This window comes from Hyperolius riggenbachi, chromosome 4, assembly GCF_040937935.1.
Source record: "Hyperolius riggenbachi isolate aHypRig1 chromosome 4, aHypRig1.pri, whole genome shotgun sequence".
Lineage (NCBI taxonomy): Eukaryota > Metazoa > Chordata > Amphibia > Anura > Hyperoliidae > Hyperolius > Hyperolius riggenbachi.
Window position 1 is genome coordinate 412,521,236 of NC_090649.1, and position 22,806 is coordinate 412,544,041.

Sequence of the window (22,806 nt, forward strand, 5' to 3'; positions counted from 1 at the left end):
TGACTCCAGCTCTGGGAAAAAATATCAACTGGATGTTTGTTTAATCTGGATGCATAAACCCTACAAGTCATGTTTTAATCTTGACTTTCCTGACCTACAATGTTTTGTTTCAGGCATGAAAAGTGAGTGGCCCCACTAATGAAAGCCAGACACCTGCATTTTGTTGTGTTTGAATTGAGATAATCAAGCTTCAACCTTTTGAAATAAGGTCTTGTGGTTAGTGCCGCTACGTGCAAATTTCGATCCACGTCCTCCGCTACAGGCACAGGTTTTTCTTGTGGTGCTCAGAGTTTTTTCTTGTCCATACGAGTTTTGTGCAGTGGTTTTCAGTTCCAGTGTAGTTGGAATTCACATAAATATTTATTTTGCATACTTTGTGAATTCTTGTCTTATTGCATAATTTTCTCAGGTCTGACACGTGCTTTTTATATACATATTTTTGTTGTTAAGGGGACCCTGAAGTGAAAAAAGAACCTTAAGGGGTTCTAACCTCGGGAGGGGGAAGACCTTGGATCTTAAAGAGGCTTCCCTCGTCTTCCTCCGCAGTCTCGCTCCAGCGGTGGTGCCCCTGAAAGTCTGCTTGTCTGTGCCCTGTGCACACACGTTCGCTCCATGCAGCTTGGCTGTCTTCGGTAATAGCTGTGCCAGATCAGGTTTGTGCTAATGTGCATGCACAAGTCTGTTCCTTTGCAGTAGCGCAGACCCGATTGTGCTCTGGTATTTCTGCCACAGCAGGACATGATGGTGTGCATGGAGGCCACACTTCGGGGGTCCCAGGGGGGGAACAAGACTGCAGAGGACGATGGGGGAAGCCTCTTTAGGATCCAGAGGCTTTCCCCTCCTGAGGTAAGGATCCAATAAATGTGCATTGTAAGCCTCCCAGGTTTGCTTTAAATGTTACAGCATTGTATTGAAAACTGACAGACACAGGAAACAACATCCATAGAAACAACTGGCGCATATCAGGCTCACAATTTGCCCTTTGGCAACTAAGGGCAAATTATGAGATGACGCTAATTCAGTGGATGTTCTGGTTCCTGTCTCCACCCATTTTCAATAAGGATGCCAGCTTTATAACTTTTCCGGGCCTGTGGAGCGCCATCTTTCTTGGTTTGTGTTTGGCTAACTGGATCCAGCACCTGCGAGTACTATACTAGGTGGTTTTGAATGTTTGCATCTCCCTCTCTCAGGAGAATGCCTGATGTGGTTCAACTTCTCTGGCTGCGCAGATAATGCTGGTTTATTCACCCTTGCAGTGGAAAAAAATAAATCTAACACAGGCAAGTTCTGAGCAGGATTTGTACTATTTGTACATGTGTTTACCTCCTCATGTCTTTTCAGGTATCCTGTAAGCCCTGTTACAGCTATTGGACTTTTGGTGGCCTGTGCAGTCATGTCAGTGTGACTTCTGTACAGGCATTCTGCATCCTCTACACCTGACGTAATTCTGGCAAGTGCCTATCGTCCGTGGTTTAATTTCTCAGCATGTTACCTGCCCACAACAGGAAGCTTCTACTTTTCTTCCCTCTCCCCTCTCTGTAGTATATTACATACAGCTTGTGAGACTGAGTGTCTGCCAAAACTATCACAAATGATCACTTCAACTGCTGCTGTCTGTGCGGTGTTTCAGATTGTGAGGCCCATTGATATTTCCAATGAGGTTTAAAAAGATCATTTCAAGTGGCAATAGAGTGGGAATGTAAAACATAAATCATAACAAAACTGGAACAGTAAAATGAGTATATTTTATAAATTAAAATCATATTCTAAAGTTGTCTTGCCAAATTTCATTACAAATCATTACGATGGGAAATAAAGTTCCCGATGGACTAGTGACAGTATAATCCCCCATGAGGCTGTGGAAATAATGTTGGATTATTCCACCATCTACCATAGCTTTTACAGGAGCATCTAAGTCTACAGCTTCCTTTACAACTTGCAACGCTGCCCGTATGGCAGTGTAACACATCTAGGTCCCCCCACAGTAAGCTCACTTTAGCTGTTGCAGGCTCTGTTCAGCTGCTCTATAGAGATGCGTACTACGCATGTGTTGATCCAGGACATGTGCAGTGTGTTGCATCTGTGAGGGTGTGGAGCCGAGGTGATCAGTCAGCTGCCCGAGTCAATGTGGAAGTTGTCTGGTTGTTAAAGGACTTACAAGGCCAAATGACCAAAAAACTTAAATACCTGCAACATCTTTTAAGGCACGGAGGACGCCGTCCGTGCCCTCCGTGCCGATCCGCCGGGTCCCACTGCTCATTAGCCCCCCCGGGCCGGCTCCCGACCCCACGGCCCGGGTCGGGCTCTCCTGCCTCTCCTAAAATGGCCGCTTGATCTGGCCGCGGCTGCGCTGCTCTAGGGAACCCCCCCGATCCACGCTACTGTAGGGGTTGTAAGTATAGTACATAACCAAAAAGTGTGAAACAAATGAAAATGTCACATTCTAGGTTCTTTAAAGTAGCCACCTTTTGCTTTGATTACTGCGTTGCACATTCTTGGCATTCTCTTGATGAGCTCTAAGAGGTAGTCACCTGAAATAGTCTTCCAACAGTCGTGAAGGAGTTCCCAGCGATGCTTAGCACTTGTTGGCTCTTTTGCCTTCACTCTGCAGTCCAGCTCACCGCAAACCATCTCGATTGGGTTCAGGTCTGGTGACTGTGGAGGCCAGGTCATCTGGCGCAGCACCCCATCACTCTCCTTCCTGGTCAAATAGCCCTTACACAGCCTGGAGGTGTGTTTGGGGTCATTGTCCTGTTGAAAAATAAATGATGGTCCATCTAAACGCAAACCGGATTGAATAGCATGCCGCTGCAAGATGCTGTGGTAGCCATGCTGGTTCAGTATGCCTTCAATTTTGAATAAATCCCTAACAGTGTCACCAGCAAAGTACCCCCACACCATCGCACCTCCTCCATGCTTCACGGTGGGAACCAGGCATGTAGAGACCATCCGTTCACCTTTTCTGCGTCGCACAAAGACATAGTGGGTGGAACCAAAAATCTCAAATTTGGACTCATCAGACCAAAGCACAGATTTCCACTGGTCTAATGTCCATTCCTTGTGTTCTTTCGCCCAAACAAGTCTCTTCTGCTTGTTGCCTGTCCTTAGCAGTGGTTTCCTAGCAGATATTCTACCATGAAGGCCTGATTCACACAGTCTCCTCTTAACAGTTGTTCTAGAAATGTGCCTGCTGCTAGAACTCTGTGTGGCATTGACCTGGTCTCTAATCTGAGCTGCTGTTAACCTGCGATTTCTGAGGCTGGTGACTCGGATGAACTTAAACTCCGCAGTAGAAGTGACTCTTGGTCTTCCTTTCCTGGGGCGGTCTGCATGTGAGCCAGTTTCTTTGTAGCGTTTGATGCATTTTGAGACTGCACTTGGGGACACTTTCAAAGTTTTTGCACTTTTTCGGACTGACTGACCTTATTTTCTTTAAGTAATGATGGCCACTCGCTTTTCTTTACTTAGCTGCTTTTTTCTTTCCATAATTCAAAATCTAACAGTCTATTCAGTAGGATTATCAGCTGTGTATCCACCTAACTTCTCCACAATGCAACTGATGGTCCCAACCCCATTTGTAAGGCAAGAAATCCCACTTATTAAACCTGACAGGGCACACCTGTGAAGTGAAAACCATTTCAGGTGAAGATCTTCAAGAGAATGCCAAAAGTGTGCAAAGCCGTAATCAAAGCAAAAGGTGGCTACTTTGAAGAACCTAGAATATAACATTTTCAGTTGTTTCACACTTTTTGGTTATGTACTATACTTCCACATGTGTTAATTCATAGTTTGGATGCCTTCAGTGTGAATATACAATGTTCATAGTCATGAAAATAAAGAACATGCACGCACGCACGCACGCACGCACACTTCTACTTATAATAACAATGTATTGCACTGTCCATGTTATGATTCCTGTGAATTATATAAAGGAAAAGCAGAGAATCCTATTCTAGACAGTTTCCATCTTGGTTAACTTTGAAGGTAATCCTGACATTATTTCCTCCCTACTATTGTATACTCGAGGATATAGTAGAAAAACTCGGGAGACCAAAAATTGCAAAATATACTTTTTCTTTTAACCTCCTTGCCGGTCTAATTCCCGCCGGCAAGGAGGCAGCGCAGAACTTTTTATTGATTTATTTTTTTAAATCATGTAGCGAGCCCAGGGCTCGCTACATGATAGCCGCTGAGCGGCGGCATCCCCCCACCCACTCCGATCGCCTTCGGCGATCGGAGTAAGCAGGAAATCCCGTTCAGAACGGGATTTCCTGCAGGGCTTCCCCGGTCGCCATGGTGACGGGGCGGCATGACGTCATGGACGTCACAGGGAATCCCGATCCGCCCCTCAGCGCTGCCTGGCACTGATTGGCCGCGGCGGGGTGGGTAGCGGCGAATCTGCATGTAGCGGCGATTGTGTACTACAAGCAGCTAGCAAAGTGCTAGCTGCGTGTAGGAAAAAAAAATTATGCAGATCGGCCCAGCGGGGCCTGAGAAATCCTCCTGCGCAGGTTACCCCGAGCTGAGCTCGGGATAACCGGCAAGGAGGTTAATATTCCAAAAAAGTGCAGAAATTTGTATATGAAATCTTCAATCACATGGTAAAGTGCATATAATTGATAGAGAAAGCAACATCGATTTGTTTCGGATCAACGTCCCTTCTTCAGGCCTTTATACATACACCCTCATCTAGATCTTTCTACTATCACCAACTACTACCACCAAAACCAAAAATCGAAGTTTACTGGCAGAGTGTTTGGCCTCCCACAAATGTTGAGCTACTGGAGAAACCAAAGTGGGGTGGGCACCATTGCCCTCAAAGGTAACCTTAATATTTGAATGTTTGCCAATGCGTTCCTTATCCGGACGAGTAGTCTCTCCTACATATAATTTGCTGCAGGGCCATTTAAGACCATATACTACAAAACTCGAATCGTACGTCGCATGATGGCGCAACCTAATAGGTGTGCCTCTCATATGGTGATTCAATTCTTTGCCTCTTATAACATATTGACAATTTATGCAACGGAGGCATAGAAAGGTGCCCAATCGCAAAGGAGCCAAACGACCCTGGGTTCTAACCATTGAGGGCCCTACATTAGCCTTAACCACCTGCTCTCTTGTATGCCATCATTGGTGATTGACTAAAAGCAGGAATTTTTTTGCTAAGTGCCGATAGGACATACCAATTTTTCCTGACCAAGGAAGCAATCTGATTTGATAATGTATTGAAGGACTTTGGAGAACCAAACTATCATTACCCTCTGATGTTTCACAATCAACTCTCGGGGACAACAGAGAACTCTGACTCATGCCTGCCACATCATCCCTCAAATGATGTACCAAATTTGGGTGATAACCTCTGTTAAACTTTCTAGACATCGTCTGTAATCAACAAAATGAGGTATTGGGATCACTAACCATATGCTTGACTCTCATGAGTTGGGACTCGCGGAGTCTCTTCGGATGGAACAAAACAATCTATATTGGTTTTTTTCGCCACTGATTAGGCTTTCTTTTGGGGGGGTACTTTTTGCTAAGAATTATATTATTCTAACTCCGTTTTAATGCGAATAATAAGAACAAAATTGAAAAAATTCATTATTTGTCAGTTTTCGGCCATTCTAGTTTCAAAATAAAACATGCTACCGTAATTAAAACCCACACATTTTATTTGCATATTTGTATCAGTTACTGCAACGTTTAAAATTTTTCCCTAGTACATGTATGGCGCCAATATTTTATTTGGAAATAAAGGTGCATTTTTTAAGTTTTGCGTCTATCCTTAATACAAGCCCATAATTTATAAAGTAATTGTAGCATACAGTTTTTGTATACGTATTTAAAAAGTTCAGTCCCTAATGTAACTATTTATGTATTTTTTTTTAATTTGTGATTTTTTTTTTTTAATTAAAATAAAAATTAAAAAAATGGTAAGTTTTTAGGGGAGTGTGGGAGGTCAGGGGTTAATTAAAAAAGTCACTAGGGATGATAAACTGAAAAATGGGGGATGTAAAAAGGGGGATGTAATATTACCATTTGGCCACAAGATGTCCTCAGTGGTGACTTCAGCTCCATACTGTTAGTACGGAAACGGAAGCACGACGCGCACGGGATTCATGAATGGCAGAGCCGTTTGAATAGACGGCTGCAGCCATTCACAGGGGAACTTAGATCAATGAATGGGATTTGTTTTCCCATTCCCTCATTGATCAGTCAGTACTGTGGTTCATTCAAACAAATTCCAACCTACCTCTTCTTTTTACATTTAAATGTTTTAGAGGCTTTTATTACTCTAGGTCCATGACCTGCCTTCCGCAGAAAGAGCAGGCAGATAAGAATTGATGTAATTAGCAGTAGTGATGCGCAAACAAAAGCTTTCATCAGCGGGGGGATGGGCAGATAGGACACTGTGTTTCAAACAGTTTACAGAGTCACACTTGATTACATTCACACTTTCCCCTGGATAAATAAGGACAGAGAGAAAGAGGGGTGGCAGCTCCTACACCTATTAGAAACCAGAACAAACTGCAGAAAACCTGCTTGGATCCCTTTGAAATCTTTTAACCCTTCCCTCTATATTAAATGTAAAAATGACAGAAAGGAAGAAAATGTATAGCTTGAACTGAATTTATATCAAGAAGTCCAATTTAATGTTATAATATTTTGTGTGTTTGCAGACATACATTTTTTTTCTTCTATTCTACAAGCTACTCTTGTGGTAGAGATCTCTGTAAGATTATAGAGCGCACAATTAAAACGGATGCATAATCTTGGGAGGCGACGTAAAATGCAATGTGACGTGCATGTTTTTTTTTTTTTCCCCCACATTGGGTTGCATTAGCGACCTTTTTCCTTCCTGAGTGATATTTCCTTTATTTTGTCCCTGGAGTAAACGTCTTTCCTGTTCTGAATTCCCCATCTTTCTGTGCATGAGGAATGCTGCATGCTGCTTTTTGTTTCTGGTTCAGCCTCTATGTGTTTGTGCAAACTTAGAGCAGATTGTACAAGCTCTGTTGTAGTAAAATTGGTGTTTCCCCACATATTCCTGTTAGCAGCTTTTGCAAAAAAATGTTATACTTGCCTGAGCCTCAGTTGCATCGGAATTTACCAAGGCAAGTTACTAGTGTATGGTGGGGTTGATTTTTGGACAGGAGAATAGTGGACAACCAAAGTGATCCTGACCTGGGTGTATAAGGATTTTCTGCTGTAAGATGGCAACCTTTTACCCAGATAATATTGAAGCATAGCAAGGATTGTAAAAGGAGGTTTATTTGTTTGCTTTTGTTTATTACAATATGGAACCTATTTTTGGGAGCATTTAAAATCCTAAACAAGAAGCTCTCTATCCTTCTTGTGCACAATGTTACATCCTCTTATTGAGTCTCTGTCATGTGTGGCTTTGGTCTCCAAGACCTCAGCTTTACTCACATACAGTATGTTGCTGATAAAAATCCATTCTGATTCTGGAAGCACCAGCTATAAGCTTATCAGAGCTGGTTGTGGAGAATTCTTATTAATCCTAAAGAAAACTGTTTTGGTTAGAATTCTGCTTCAAACATAACTTACAGTTTGGTGCCCATTGGGCACAGCAAGGGTCATGGCATAGAACTTTTTGGTCCTCGAGTGTGCCCCACACTGTTACTATAGGCATGTGGGTGGAAGATGATAAAAAGAACAATATTATTATTCATTATTGAGTCTTTGCATCAGGGCTGTGGAGTCGGTACAAAAATCATCCAACTCAAACTCCTCAGTTTATAAAACTACTAACTCAGACTCCAGGCACCTGAAATGGCTTCAACTCCAACTCCTTCGGGGCCTTTCACACTGGAACGTTGCATTGCAGCAATTTACCGCACTAACGCTGGGTAATGAAAGTCTCTGTCTCTTCCGGCGTAGCGGTGTGGCGGAAGTGCTCGATTTGCTGCGGGTCCATAACTACATTACCGCGCCCATTTGCTGGGATTTTAAAAATGTTGATGTTGCTGGTGCAATGTGTTATGACGTACGTGCGCAGAAACGTATTTTTACAATGCGCATCCATGCACTTCTGCATAACCGAAGCAGGAAGTGACTGCAAGTGCGCATCACTTCCTGTTTGGCTAGATGCCAGACAGGGAATACCGTGCAGTAATGCTGTATTCCCTGAAGGCTTGTGTTTGTCGTTGCGATGCCGTGCATCTAGCTTCAGTCTAATAATTACCAGGGCTGTGGATTTGGTACAATATTCATCTGAATGCTAAAATTGGATGCTCCTCAGGCAGGGATCACACTTGTGCAATTCTTGCATCGCAGTGCTGGGTCCCCTGTTCGATTCCCAGCCAGGGCACGAACTGCACAGTTTGTATGTTCTCACTGTGTCTGCATGGAGTTAATTGGCTTCCCCCTAAAAATCATCCCAATACTACAAAGGACATAATGCTGGGATTACACCATACAATTTTCTGCTAGATTTTTCTGTTTTTAGATTCTCTAATACACCTTTTTTCCCGCCGATATACAGCAGATTCGATCACTGTTATGGAATCTGCTGTGAAATCGCTGCACAAACGCTGACAGAACGATTGATTTCCTTCCGAAATCAATCGTTCCAACAATTTCCGTCGATCCGTCTATGTGGAAGATTTTTCTCGATTGCCGGCGGGTCGGGAGTGCGTCGATAGCGGCGTTCGAATGCCCGACGTCCGACAAAATACAACGGAGATACATTACCTGTTCCAGCCGGCGCGACTCCCCCGGTCTCCGCTGTCTTCTTCTCTGCTCCGGGCTTCAGGGCTGCAGCTTCACTTCTTCCTATCCCGGCAAGAAGTTTAAACAGTAGAGCGCCCTCTACTGTTTAAACTTCCCCTGGACAGGAAGTTCAGTGAAGCAAGCCAGCCGGACCGGAGACCAGTGCGGAGAAGAAGACAGCGGAGACCGGGGGAGTCGCGCCGGCCAGATCAGGTAATGTATAGCTGGAAGGCAGGTGGCAGCTCCACAGATTGTGATCGGTTTCATGCTGAAATCGATTCACAATCTGTTTGCAGTAAAGGCAGCCATACGATCCCTCTCTGATCAGATTCGATCAGAGAGGGATCTATCTGTTGGTCGAATCTGATGGCAAATCGACCAGTGTATGGCTACCTTATGCTGGGTACACACTATGAGATTTTATGGTCGATTTACCGTCAGATCGATTATTTCCAACATGTTCGATTTGCTTTCCGATCGATTTCTAGTTAACGGAAATCGATCGGAAAATGCTCAGAAATCGATCGGAAAGCAAATCGAACGTGTTGGAAATAATCGATCTGACTGTAAATCGACCATAAAATCTCATAGTGTGTACCCAGCATTAAGTTCAACATGTTGGAAATGTATCTATTTTACCATCTATCTGCCTAGCAATTAGGCATTGTTCTACTCAGCAGGAGATAGCAAGAAGACAATGCACCAGAGATAATGACCATTCTCTACAGAAAATAATCTAATTATGCATTCTAACAGAAAATCTAATGCTGGGCATACACGGTTAGTTTTTGCGCCGGTATCGAGCCAGCGGCTCGATGCCGGCACGTCACCACTCGTGCGCGCGGATCGATCCCCGCTCGTCCCAGCGGGCGCTGCTAATCAGCCGCTCGTTCTTCCCATTGTTCTCCCCGCCGGTATCGAGCGCAGTATCGATCCGGCGGGGTATTGGACAGGTTGAATATTATCAATCGAGCCATCAGCGGCTCGATTGATAATATAAAACGTGCCGTGTATGCCCAGCATAACAGAAAAATCTAACAGAAGAATCTAACAGAAAATTGTATGGTGTAATCCCAGCATTATGCTGGGCATACACGGGGTCGAGGCAGGCTTATCAATCGAGCCGCTGATGGCTTGATTGATAATATCCGACAGGTCCGATGACCCTCCGGATAGATTCCCCGCTCGATCCCCGCGGGCGGACAATAGCGGGGAATCGAGCGGAATATAAGCAAGAACGGGATTTCCTGGAGGGCTTCCCCCGTCGCCATGGCGACGGGGCGGGATGACGTCACCGACGTCGGGACGTCATTGGGACTCCAGATCTACCCCTCGGCACTGCCTGGCACTGATTGGCCAGGCAGCGCACGGGGTCTGGGGGGGGGGGGCGCGCGCGCCGCAACGAATAGCGGCGATCGGGGTGCTGGCGCAGCTAGCAAAGTGCTAGCTGCGTCCAGCAAAAAAAAAATTATTTAAATCGGCCCAGCAGGGCCTGAGCGGCACCCTCCGGCGGCTTACCCCGTGTCACACACGGGGTTACCGCTAAGGAGGTTAAAGGACCACTATTTCAAAAATACATAACACATAAATAAAATGTACTATAAATTACTTTTCTCCTATTTTGTTGTCATCACAGTAGGTAGTAGAAATCTGACAGAACTGACTGGTTTTGGACTAACCCATCTGCTCATGGGGACTCTCAGGGTTTTCGTTATCTTTAAAAGCACTTGATGAACCGCAATTGCTCAGTCCAACTGCCAGAATAGTGTGCAAACAGATATGTGGGAGTGTTATATTTGTATAGATCCTTTCCAGGAAGTGCTTCTGTAAACAATAAATGAAATGCTGAGAATCCCCCATGAAGAGATGGACCAGTCAAAAATGTGTCAATTACATCTCATTTCTGCTAACTACTGTAAGTGACAGCAACATTGGAGAAAAGTAATTAATAGCTCATTTTACGCTGGAAAAAAAAACGTATTTCTTCTTTGTATGTGTCTACATGTACTTTACATTTTACAATTTTTAGCGATCTTGGTCCTTTAAGTCTTCATAAACAGAACAGTTAAACCCAGAGATGACATAAAGCAGGATATCCGGGAATTTCAATCAGCTCCTGTCACGTCCCTGTATTTATAGGACACATGTTGAGCCTGCACAATGTTTCAGGTCAGGGATTTGCACCTCTATTCATTCAGGGCTCAGAATGTATGTTGTAAGCTTTTCCTCTGCTTCCTCCAGCACAGCGCTGGGTGTTTAACCCTGTTAGCCCCGGCTCATGCTAGGCTGTGCTGTCTGTGTTTAGGCCCCATGTTTCTTCTCATCCACTCGGATTTCTGCTTCGTGTTCCTGGGTAACTAGGTCAAAGAGTCACCGAACAGCCTCATTTTCAGATCACTTGTTGGCATTTTGGGATTAGAAAGGCATTCTTTGCACGATTTGTATTGGCTTCTGTACATGGCTGTCTGCCAACAATGAGTCCATGTACAGATTTGTTCTGGGGACACAGTGACTTTTATTTCATCGGGAAGGAGGTGTAGTACGTGGGCTTTTCCTTCTCATTTTGGCAGGCAAAGTAATTGGACCACCGGAAAGAGGAGGAAAAAAAAGCAATTATTTCTCCCGAATTTATTTCTGCTAGTAATATTTATAAACAATGCAAGTTCTTATGACACCTGAAAATAAGTTGTCGTCGGGCTGTGAAGTAGTTTCTTTATTCACAAGTCTTTCTCCATTTAAAGCAGGAGTCCAGACTTTTCATAGGAAGTGTAATAACCTTTCATAACACAAGTCTGGTATTTGAAAAACCACAAGCATTTTTGTAAAAATAATATCTGGCAATGTGTTAACTTTCTGTGTGGGAAGCTTTTATGTGTGAGCTAAGGGTAGGTGCACATGTGTGGAAATCCCGTATGCATAATTCACACACTATTTGGACATCACACGGCTTCATATGTGAGAAAATGTCTATTTGTCGACAGCAGCACAGTGCTAACAGGATGTATGCAGTGACTGAAATGCTGCAGGCTTATTAATTCCCCCCCCCCAATACAGTGTCAACAAATAAATGCACCCATTCATCAATACAGGCGCTCCTCTACATAAGGTGCCCATTAACTCTACAACCTCACGGCTGATTGGTCATGCCCCTTCTTGCCAAATTTTTGCTAACCAATTTGATCAGATTAATTGGATTAACTTTTAACTTGAAAAACAGATCCCATTGCTCCGCTCAAATTGGTTAGCAGGAATACGTTCATTAATGAGCACGACTAATCATTTCCCACAACCCCAAGCAGCTTTGAGTCCTGTGCAGTGCCGCCGCACTCGTGGATAGTAGCGAGGTTGTGAACTTCCAGAGGGTTCCAGTGCTGCATTGGTGACCTCCAGAAGAATGTGGGAAGCCTCTAGAGCAGAGTTCCCCAACCCTGTCCTCAAGGCCCACCAACAGAACGTTTTGCAGAAAACCACACACTATGGGCCAGTGCACACCAAAAACTGCTAGCGGATCCGCAACCACTAGCGGTATTTGAAGAGGTTTTTCAGAGCGATGCTAGGCATGTTTAGAGAGATTTTCTAAACATGCCTAGTGCTTTTTGGAGCATTTTTGTGTTGCCGATTTTATATTTTGTACCAGTAAAGCTGTAACTGAACAGCTTCTGTAACAAAAACGCTTGGAAAACCGCTCAGATCTAGCGTTTTTTCAGAACGGTTTTCCACTTTCCTATACTTTACATTGAGGCAGAAATGCTGCAGGACTCGAGTTTGCGTTTGGGGAAAAAACAAACCGCCCTGGTGTGCATTATTCCATTGAAATACATTAGCAAAGCAGTTTTCAGCCCGAATGCATTTTTTAAAAAAAGCTCAGAACCGCTCTTGGTGTGCTCCACCCCTACCACGGGTGAGGTAATTAGTGTCTCAGCAGAGCTGGTTAACTACCTCTGTGGATGTATACAAAACAGGCACTGTTGGTGGTGTGAAGACAGGTTTGGGAAACACTGCTTTAGGGGATGCAGGATAATGCTAATGTACTATTATAGTGACATCCTACATGGAGCAGTGGAGGAAGCTGGCACTTGTGCTGGGGGTACAGGTGCAGTCTGTGCCTTTCAATTGCTGCTCAGACCAGTCTTCCCCCTGCTGACCTGAACTTATGCTACGTACACACCTGCGATAATGATCGTTTACTACGAACGATAGTTCTGCGACGAACGATAGTTGCACGAGGAAAGGAATAAATGCAAATTAGTAACAGAGAACATAGTGCAGCGATTGTTATCGCTGAAATGAACGATCACTAAAGAATAAGTGTGTGCGCACACGGATATGACGTGCTAGCGATCGTCGAACGTAAACACAGTGACGATCTTTGGCCGTTAAACAATAGTTATGCAGCGAAGTGGATCAAAAGAAAAGTGTGTACATTTTACAAAAGTAACAAAAACATATATATACATACCTATGTAAGTGGATTGCATGCTGTTTAACAAATAATGTTGTAATAAACATTTATATTAACAGCAAGATTGATTGTGGTTTTTTTTATTTTTTATTTTTAAAGAACGTTCATTCCGAAAAACACACCACAGGAAATACGTAGGTTACATTTATATGCGCAGTTGCGCACTGCTTTCAGTAACGATCGTTCTCGCGCAATTGCAGTACACACCTTTTGGTACTTATCTGTTAGCCGGGCGCATCCGGCAGGTGGCGCTGTTGTTGCTAATTTCAATCACAAAACTGTGAATGTAAACGCCGGATGCGCCCGGCTAAACTGTATGTAATGCGCCCGGCGAATTAGACAGGCTAAACTCTCTTAATACATACAGGGTGCATATCTCTAGGTTTTCTTCCTGTCCTGTGCAAGAGTTCAGATATATGTGTGTGTGTGTGTGTGTACATACATACATACATACATACATACATACATACATACATACATACATACATACATACATACATACATACATACATACATACATACATACATACATACATACATACTTTTAGTCACAGACCCTGAAAGTCTGACTGGAGTAGCTGCATACTTTTTTTTTTTTTTTTTTTTTTTTTTTAGGACTGCTGGTATGATTGTAAGGCAGGTTTGGAAAATGCTATCGTAATGCTCAGGAAACAATCTACCTAATCATATGTACTATACACCTACCTGCCACCCTCAATCTCCATGTATACTTTACATGTTAATAGATGACATCACTCTCCTCCAGGCAGACCTCGAGCTTTGTGCCTAGGTCACGCTCCCTTATGCTGGGTACACACCATGCATTTTCCCGCTCGATCGGGATCGATTCGATTATTTTTGACATGCTGGATTCGGGCTTCGATCGTTCCTGCCCTCGATTTTGCATACTTAACATGCAAATCGACGGCAGGAATGATCGAAACCCAAATCGAGCACGTCGGAAATAATCTAATCGATCCTGATCGAGTGGGAAAACGCATGGTGTGTACCCAGCATAAGGGCCCGTGCATCCTGCGATTTGGACAGTGGCAGCATTTCTCACACGATTTGCCTGCGTGGAAACTCTGCAGATTCGGCCCGATTTCCGCAGTGGTGGAAACGGGCCCTAATGGTAGACAACATGACACGGACATGAAAAGTAGTTTCTTGGCAAAAATACATTGTTGCTATATTAGATCATAGGAAAGCAATATATACATGTCTGAGATAGGTTTGCTGTAACTGGACTCTAGCCACAGCACAATACTATATATACATGTATGAATGGGTCCCCAGTTCATATCTCAGCCAGGGCACTGTCTGCAAGGAGTTTGCATGTTCTCCCAGTGTCTGCATGGGTTTCCTCTGGGCACTCCTGTTTCTTCAGACAGCCCAAAAACCAATAAATAAATTGGCTTCAACCTAAATTGGCTCTAGACTGCAACAAACATATGTCTGTGGTAGGGATTAGATATGGAGCCCCTCTGAGGGACAGTTAGGGAGATAGATATATGTATGTATATGTGTGTGACAGATAGACAGACAGACACATTCTGTAAAGTGCTGCAGAAGATCCCGATGCTATAAAATACTTAATAATACAGTAGAATGACTATGATAAACTCCAAGGAACCTGACAAAGTAGTTTACTATATCAGAAGTTTACAATATCAGGATTAGTCCTACATTGCATATTTATACAGGCACATGGTAGGGACCTGGGGATAGAGTTTACTATGTCCAGAGGTTTACTATAACAACATTCTACTGTATAAGGCAATTACAACTACTGTATATTATGTTGCACTTCTGGGAATATATTTCTTTATAATAGGATGGATTTAATGGTTAACTGAATGTATACTACAGATACAATTTTTATTTATTTGCTGCAATGTACATTGTACACAAAGTATTGCATAAACATCACACAACAGATTTATAAATAGCTGACAAAAACAGGCTTCTCTGGATAGCCTGTATAATTATAGCTAAAAATGGGTGTGGAGTGTTGTATGAAAGGAGAGGCTAGCACTCCCCTTGACAAGGATGGAAGAGGTCCCAGTGGCCTTTACAACACATATAAGGATAAGGCATTGCCACTTATTTCGTGGCATCTCTAACCAAGTTTAAAAAAAAAAAAGGGTGTGGAGGTTAACACCAAATTACAGCATGATCCCGTATGGTCACCTACAGCAGGGGACTTCCTTGCCTGCACAGATGCATATGTCCAATTTACTTAAAGGGGAACTCCAGCCTAAACAAACCTACTGTCATTAAGTTACATTAGGATTGACCTAGATTTTATACTGATGAGTCCTTTACCCATACTAGGATTTCAGACCCCTATTACCGGGATTTTATTGATCTTTACTAATCCAAGTTGCTAAAGCGCTGCGGAATATGTTGGCGCTATATAAATAAAAAATAATAATAACCTGCTGGCTGTTTCTTTAGTTATCCAGGTCGTTTTATTTCAATTCCTACATGCTCTGAGCTGGAGATTTTTAACCACGAACATGTTAGATCGTCAACCTTGGAATTGTTCAGTGGCTTCACAGTCATCTGTGACTTGTATGGGGAGACACACTGGTATTTCCTACATACAAAACTGTCTCCATGTGCAAAAAATACTGTACTGTTTTTGTTGTTACCTTTTTTTTCAAACAAATTTTAAACAAAGGCACATTGACAACAATGTGAGGGTCACACTGTAGTCACTTCCTGTCTGAGTCAGGACTGAGTCAGCCACTTACATACCTGATATTTAACCCTTTCAGGCAGAAAAAAAAAAGGAACACATCATAGTTAGTTATTTGTGTGCTAGGCACTGTACATACCCATGTCTATCTCATAATGTCACGTCACTCCGGGTATCCTTTAAAGTCAGCTGAGACGGCCGATAACGACTGCCTCAGCTGATTATCAGGTGTGTGCAGGCAGTCCGTAACCCCAAATGCGCGAGCAATCTACTGGGTGGATCTACTCATCCTCACCAATGCCGATCTTCTTGTTTGCGCTGCTCCCCCGCCTGCTGCCTGACATCACGCATGTGCTGTTTTGTTGTCTTCCCGCATGGCAGCACAGCACGTCTGCTACTACACAGCTGACGCATATGTGCAGCCCGGCCCAGCGATATTGACCAAGAGAATACAGTTCTGATCACCGACTGCACCGTTAATAGGATATTGATGGCTGTTTGGATGCTCTGTCAGTACTACGTATAGCCTTTTAGTTTTTTATACCAATAGCTCTGTGGGCTAAAACCGCATTGTCTTTTGGTGAATCTTTTGAAGACTATTGGTATATCGGGCTAAGGGCTTGTTTGCACTACACACAGATTGTATGCAGAAAAACTGACTGTAGTAGTGTAGTAAATCTTCATAAATGGGGAGAGAATAATTGTGTTGGTAATTCATCTGAAATTATCAATACTAGAGGTAATGTGTTCAAAAAAATTGTTGGAGAGTCTGATTGGTCATTGTCAAAGAATCAAGTTGGCACATGCATTGGGCTTAAAGGAGTACTGCAGGGGGCAAAGGGGAAAAAGAGTTGAACTTAACCGGGGCTTCTGATGGTCTCCCGCAGATGTTTATGTGCCAGTGCAGCCACTCGCCAATACTCTGGTCCCCGCCGCCGGTTCACTTCAGGAATTTCAACGTAAAAGTTGCAAAACCACTGCCTTACTGTGCCTTGTCTTCGTTCCCACTGACGCTCCCGGGAGTGTACTGCGCAGACGCAGGCCGTACTGCACCTGCACAGTACGCTACCGGTGATATCAGCGGGAGCGAGGAGAAGACAGCGCAGTGGCAAATTTTGGATGTAAACTGGCAGCGGGGACGGTGCATCAATGAGTGGTTGAGTGGGCCCAGGATGTCTGCAGGGGACCATTAGAAGCCCCAGGTAAGTTCGACTCTTTTTTTTTTTTTTTCCCCTTTGCCTCATACAGTAGTCCATTAAAGAGAAACTGTAACAACATATAGTAGAATGCAGTAAATTTTTCAGGACACCCACTTTTACATTAAATATCCTGCGGCTGTTAATTATGTGGAAATACCCCCCCCCCCCCCCCCCCTCTCGAGCATTCTGGTAGAACAGAGATCTTATCTACTGGCTTTAGAACTCTCAGTGAGGCCTGGTGCACACCAAAAACCGCTAGCAGATCCGCAAAATGCTAGCAGATTTTGAAACGCTTTTTCTTCTTTTTCTGTAGCGTTTCAGCTAGCATTTTGCGGTTTTGTAAAGCGTTTTTGGTGTAGTAGATTTCATGTATTGTTACAGTAAAGCTGTTACTGAACAGCTACTGTAGCAAAAAACGCCTGGCAAACCGCTCTGAACTGCCGTTTTTCAGAGCGGTTTGCATTTTTCCTATACTTAACATTGAGGCAGAAACGCATCCGCAATCCAAAATCTGCAGCAGCCCGGGAGTATGCGTTTCTGCAAAACGCCTCCCGCTCTGGTGTGCACCAGCCCATTGAAATACATTACCCAAGCGTATCCGCAGCCGCAAGCGGATCGCAAACCGCAGCCGAACCGCTCTGGTGTGCACTAGGCCTAAACAAGCATTCCTAATATCACCTGACAGGACCGATGCATTTCAGAAAGTAAATCGGGATGAGGAAAGATTTTACAATGGGCAAACACTGACTAAATCTGTAATTGATATCATTAAAAAAAACCATTTTATTAATTGTTGTTTTGACTACAGTCCTCTTTAATAACATTCAGAAATGACATTTTGTGTAGATGGTAACAGACCAGTAAATTCATTGCAATAGATAGCGAAATATGCTCTCTTATGGCTCTCTTATCCACAGAATCTTATTACCCGTCTGGAAATCCTAGTCATTCTTATCTGCTTTAGACTTGAAACAGATCCCTTCTGGTAGATGGGCACTGGAAGATGTCTGAGGTGTAGATCACATGACAATGGCAGTCTTGTCTTATTGGGACTTGCTCTCCATCCGCACTCTGCAATGTCTCTCTGCTATGTAGGAGGTGTGTGTTAGAAGCTGTTGGCAAAGTCGTGCATCCTTTCGCTTCCTTTTCTTCCTTTTGGAGCTACAGGATTAGTTGGTGTGTGTGGAAGCTCATGAGCGATGAGTCAGACAGCAGCCTGCCCCATTGGTTGCAGTATGGTGTTTACCTGTTTTGCATAGCACCTTCCCACCCGTCTGAGTCAGCATGCCTCATGCAACACATAAGTAAAAGAAAAGCAGGCAATCAGGATATTGTGTGTGCCAGCAGGATTGCAGGAGGATGTTGCTACATTTCGTGGTGGATATTTTTTCTCTATAGAGCTGAAGCTACATGTATATGGGAGAAAAAGAGGTATGTAAATCAAATTCTTCTGTTCAACTCTGTGCCTCCTGTGACTTGACTGAAAGGATTAAAGAGTGGCTTAGTGGTACAGCTTTAGAGGAGATGGGACCTTGTTGTTTGGGCTATAGAAGTGTCACACATAATGATCTAGTGTACTACCCTGTATTTTCCGTACGTTTGTTCTTAGATTGTAAGCTCATTTTGTCAGTCCCCCCTCTCTCTTCCTGTGTCAAAGTTTTGTCCTTGTACTTAGTACAGGCTTGTCACCCACCCCCTTATTTTTGTTGATGACTGTGTATATGGTGCTTTAGAAATAAAAGGTGTACAGGTCTTCGTTCACATCTACACTATTTTAAAGTGGACTTGAACTCTTGCACAGAACAGAAGGAAACCTAGAGGAATGGAATGCACCCTGTATGTATTTAGAGAGTTTAGCCTAATTCTCCCTCATCTAATCACAAGATGTATTGTGATCCCTTAGCTGTGTCAGCTGACTGTCACAGCAGAGCAGGTAATTTGTAAACACAGGATGTTAACCCCATATCTGCTTCCATGAAAGCAGGAAGTAGACACACTACAGATTTATTGCAGGATATGTTTCAGCTGTAACAAATGTTTATCTTATAAAGGTTATGCTGTTGCGTATCTTTTAGAGCAGAGAGGAAGGTTCTGCGTTTTAGGCCTGTTTTAAATAGGCAGCTGATGTAGTAATCCAAGATATCTGTTGTGTGGTCAGCCTTGTACCATGTATGCAATAACTGGGTATTTGAGAACAGACTGTTACCATGAAGTTCTTCATATATTAGTCAGAGATTGTGTGTGGTTGTTAATAGTCTTCATCCCTTTAAACTTGAAGAACCAGAACTTTTTTTTTAATTTCTGTGGAGTAGTTTGTATGAAATGCAGTTCCCTTTAGCAGCGACTGTCTTAATAGGCAGCTATCCATGTCCTGATATAGCCTGGGCTTCTTGGCCTTTTGGCCTCCTCCTGTGCATTGTATGGAGGCAGTTTGCCAATTAACCAGCAGGCAGAATTCTCTCCATGACATGCTCAGCAAACAGCTGCTGGCTGTCTCAGTTGGACAGATGGCTTATATGCTTAGGTCCTCCCACACTTCACCACCTGTTACTGCTGTAAAATCAGGCTGCAAAGTTAGAAACAGGACAGGACCGTGCGCTGGTGTGAGTGTCTGACTCTATTATGGTGGGCTGGGACAGTTCACCCCAGTACCAGGCGAGGAGTCTGAGTGATGCTGCAGATTCACAGTGCTGATGTGAGCCTGGTAGCTGACACAGCAGATACTGAAGCAGAGCCATGCCATGTTTCTGTAGTGTTGCCTGTTTGGAATGATCATAATATTCAGGTCGTTTTGATAATGTAGTTTTACTGAGGTTAGGTTAACATACTCTTTATCCATTTGCATCACACTTTGTTAAAGGGTACCTGAAGTGAGAGGGATATGGAGGCTGCCATATTCATTTCCTTTGAAAGCGGACCTAAACTCAGAACTTCCTCTCTGCTCTAAAAATAAGCAACAGCATAATAACCTTTAAAGAAAAAACTTTGTTACAGCTGATCCTGCAATCAATCTTCAGTGTGTCTACTTCCTGCTTTCGTGTAAGCAGACATAGGGTTAACATCCTGTGTTTACAAATCAGCTGCTCTACTAAGGCAGCCAGCTGACACAGCTGAGAGATCAAATTATGCTTGTGAATTAGTCACAGATGAGGGGGTCCCGCTGATCCTCTGCCTCTAATGCTGGGAATACACAGGTCATTTCTGAGCTGATTAGATGGTTAGATGATTTCCGACATGTCCGTTCACCGTTTGATCAGTTTGCTGCGCTATTTGTCATTACAGTGAATTGAAAAAAGATAAGAGAATCGAGCGGCAAAACGATCAGGAGCAGAATCAAGTGCCGGAATCGACCCGTGTATTCCCAGCATAACACTTTTAGCCAAATTGATCCTTCCCAATTGTTTTTGCTAATTTTACAGTTGCACTCCAGTGTCGTTGGCTTTTTCTTCAGCAATCCTCCAGGACAGATTCCCTCACCTGAAGTGCCCAGTTCTGCACAGTGCCGGAATGCATCTTGCAAGACGCAATGCTGGCACAGCTGTATGTGAGACGCATGTGAATCCCTTTAGCTGTGCACGGCTAGAGGGATTTGCATGTGTGATGTGGAAATCTGTAGCCTGTAGGCCGTTCACCTTCTCCCCCATCCCCCGGGCATGCGATCGGGACAACAGAATCCCTTGCTGGTAAACGATGCAAATTTTAACTAGCTGAAATGGGCCTTAAAGAGAAACCGTAACCAAGGCTTGAACTTCATCCCCACCAGTAGCTGATACCCCCTTTGCCAATGAGAAATCTTTTCCTTTTCTCAAACGGATCATCAGGGGGCGCTGTATGGCTGATATTGTGGTGAGACCCCTCCCACAGTGTGATGTCAGCACCAGGGTGCAGACATCACACTTTGGGAGCCTTGTTGCATCGTGGGAAATAACAGCTGTTTCCAACTGCCAAAAATGCATCATTTCTTTCCATAGATATCACCTGCCCGCAGTAAAATATCACCATGTGCTAAATGTCATAATCTAAAGGGAGAGGAAAGCTTTTACAATGGGCAAACACTGGCTAAACCATTTATAAATAATTATTGTAAAAATGAAGCACTTTTGTCATTTTTCACTAGAGTTCCTCTTTAAGGTTTGGGGCAGTCTCAGCCAAGATTCTAGCACATGTAAATGTGTCCCCCGAGGTCCCCTAATGATGCGGAATGCCAGATCTTTAAGCGACAATAGGCAGCCAAGTCCATTGTTCCCCTACTTACCCCGGCCCATAGAAGCCACTCCATCCTTCCTGACTGTTGGCTAGTGACGCATCTGTACAACATTTGTGCCCCACAGTGTCACCTGCAGGATCGAATTATCCTGGCAATGGCAGGTGACACAAATTTTTGTGTTATACACCTTTATTGGTTGATCTAATCCAGGGGTGCCCACACTTTTTCGGCTCGCGTGCTACTTTAAAATTTGCCGAGGCCAGGAGATCTACCAACGTCCCAAATGCTAAGCACCCCCCCCCCCCCCCGCGTAGGTTAGCCAGGTATATGTGCCTGCAGCATAGGTTACGTGCCCTCAGTATAGGTTAGTCAGGTATATGGGCCCTCAGTGTAGGTTAGCCAGGTATATGGGCCCTCAGTGTAGGTTAGCCAGGTATATGGGCCCTCAGTGTAGGTTAGCCAGGCATATGGGCCCTCAGTGTAGGTTAGCCAGGTATATGGGCCCTCAGTGTAGGTTAGCCAGGTATATGGGCCCTCAGTATAGGTTAGCCAGGTATATGGGCCCTCAGTATAGGTTAGCCAGGTATATGGGCCCTCAGTGTAGGTTAGCCAGGTATATGGGCCCTCAGTGTAGGTTAGCCAGGTATATGGGCCCTCAGTGTAGGTTAGCCAGGTATATGGGCCCTCAGTATAGGTTAGCCAGGTATATGGGCCCTCAGTATAGGTTAGCCAGGTATATGGGCCCTCAGTATAGGTTAGCCAGGTATATGGGCCCTCAGTGTAGGTTAGCCAGGTATATGGGCCCTCAGTGTAGGTTAGCCAGGTATATGGGCCCTCAGTGTAGGTTAGCCAGGTATATGGGCCCTCAGTGTAGGTTAGCCAGGTATATGGGCCCTCAGTGTAGGTTAGCCAGGTAAATGGGCCCTCAGTGTAGGTTAGCCAGGTATATGGGCCCTCAGTGTAGGTTAGCCAGGTATATGTACCTGCAGCGTAGGTTAGCCAGTTCCTCTGGACTCCTGGAACTGGCAGGCAGGCAGGTGAGAAGAGGAGGCGAGGAGAGACTCTGGCAGGTCAATAAGAATGCATGGAAGAAGAGGCGGCGGAGAGAGGTGGCGCGGCCGCTACGTCATGGCTGGGGGCGGCGCCGGGCACGTTACAAGCACGCACGTTGCAGGCTGCCCGCCGCCGCCCCCAGCCATGACGTAGCGGCCGCGCCGCCTCTCTCCTCCCTCCTTGCCTGCATCCTTATTGGCCAGCGACCAGCAGCTAAACACTATGAGCTGCTGGCCGCAACAAACATACGAGGCGGAATTGACCTATTGGGCAGCCCTGATCTAAGCAGGTTGATTGACTTTTTTTAGACACATTAAGCTTCCCTGAAATAAAAATGTTTACATTAGAAGGTGATAGCAGCTAAATTAAAGATCGTGCTGATAGTGTCAACTGCTCTGGAGGAGGACACTTTAATTAGTCATTGTCTTCCCAAAATAGATAAAGATATGCA

General features: G+C 44.2%; 1 protein-coding gene and 1 non-coding gene across 3 annotated transcripts in view; both read left to right on the plus strand.

Moving 5' to 3' along the window:
* PELI1 (pellino E3 ubiquitin protein ligase 1) overlaps positions 1-22,806 on the plus strand; it is a 101,860-nt gene that overhangs the window by 18,577 nt on the left and 60,477 nt on the right. Inside the window, exon 1 of one of the 2 annotated variants that reach the window (XM_068232369.1) lies at positions 18,439-18,526. The exons of the other annotated variant lie outside the window; for it this stretch is intronic. The gene's annotated coding sequence lies outside the window, so the exon portion shown is untranslated. Of the gene's footprint in view, positions 1-18,438; positions 18,527-22,806 lie in introns of those variants that run through there. 2 annotated transcript variants of the gene reach the window in all.
* LOC137505486 (U6atac minor spliceosomal RNA) lies at positions 15,204-15,326 on the plus strand. Its single transcript, XR_011020097.1, has one exon. It is a non-coding gene; the product is annotated as a U6atac minor spliceosomal RNA (small nuclear RNA).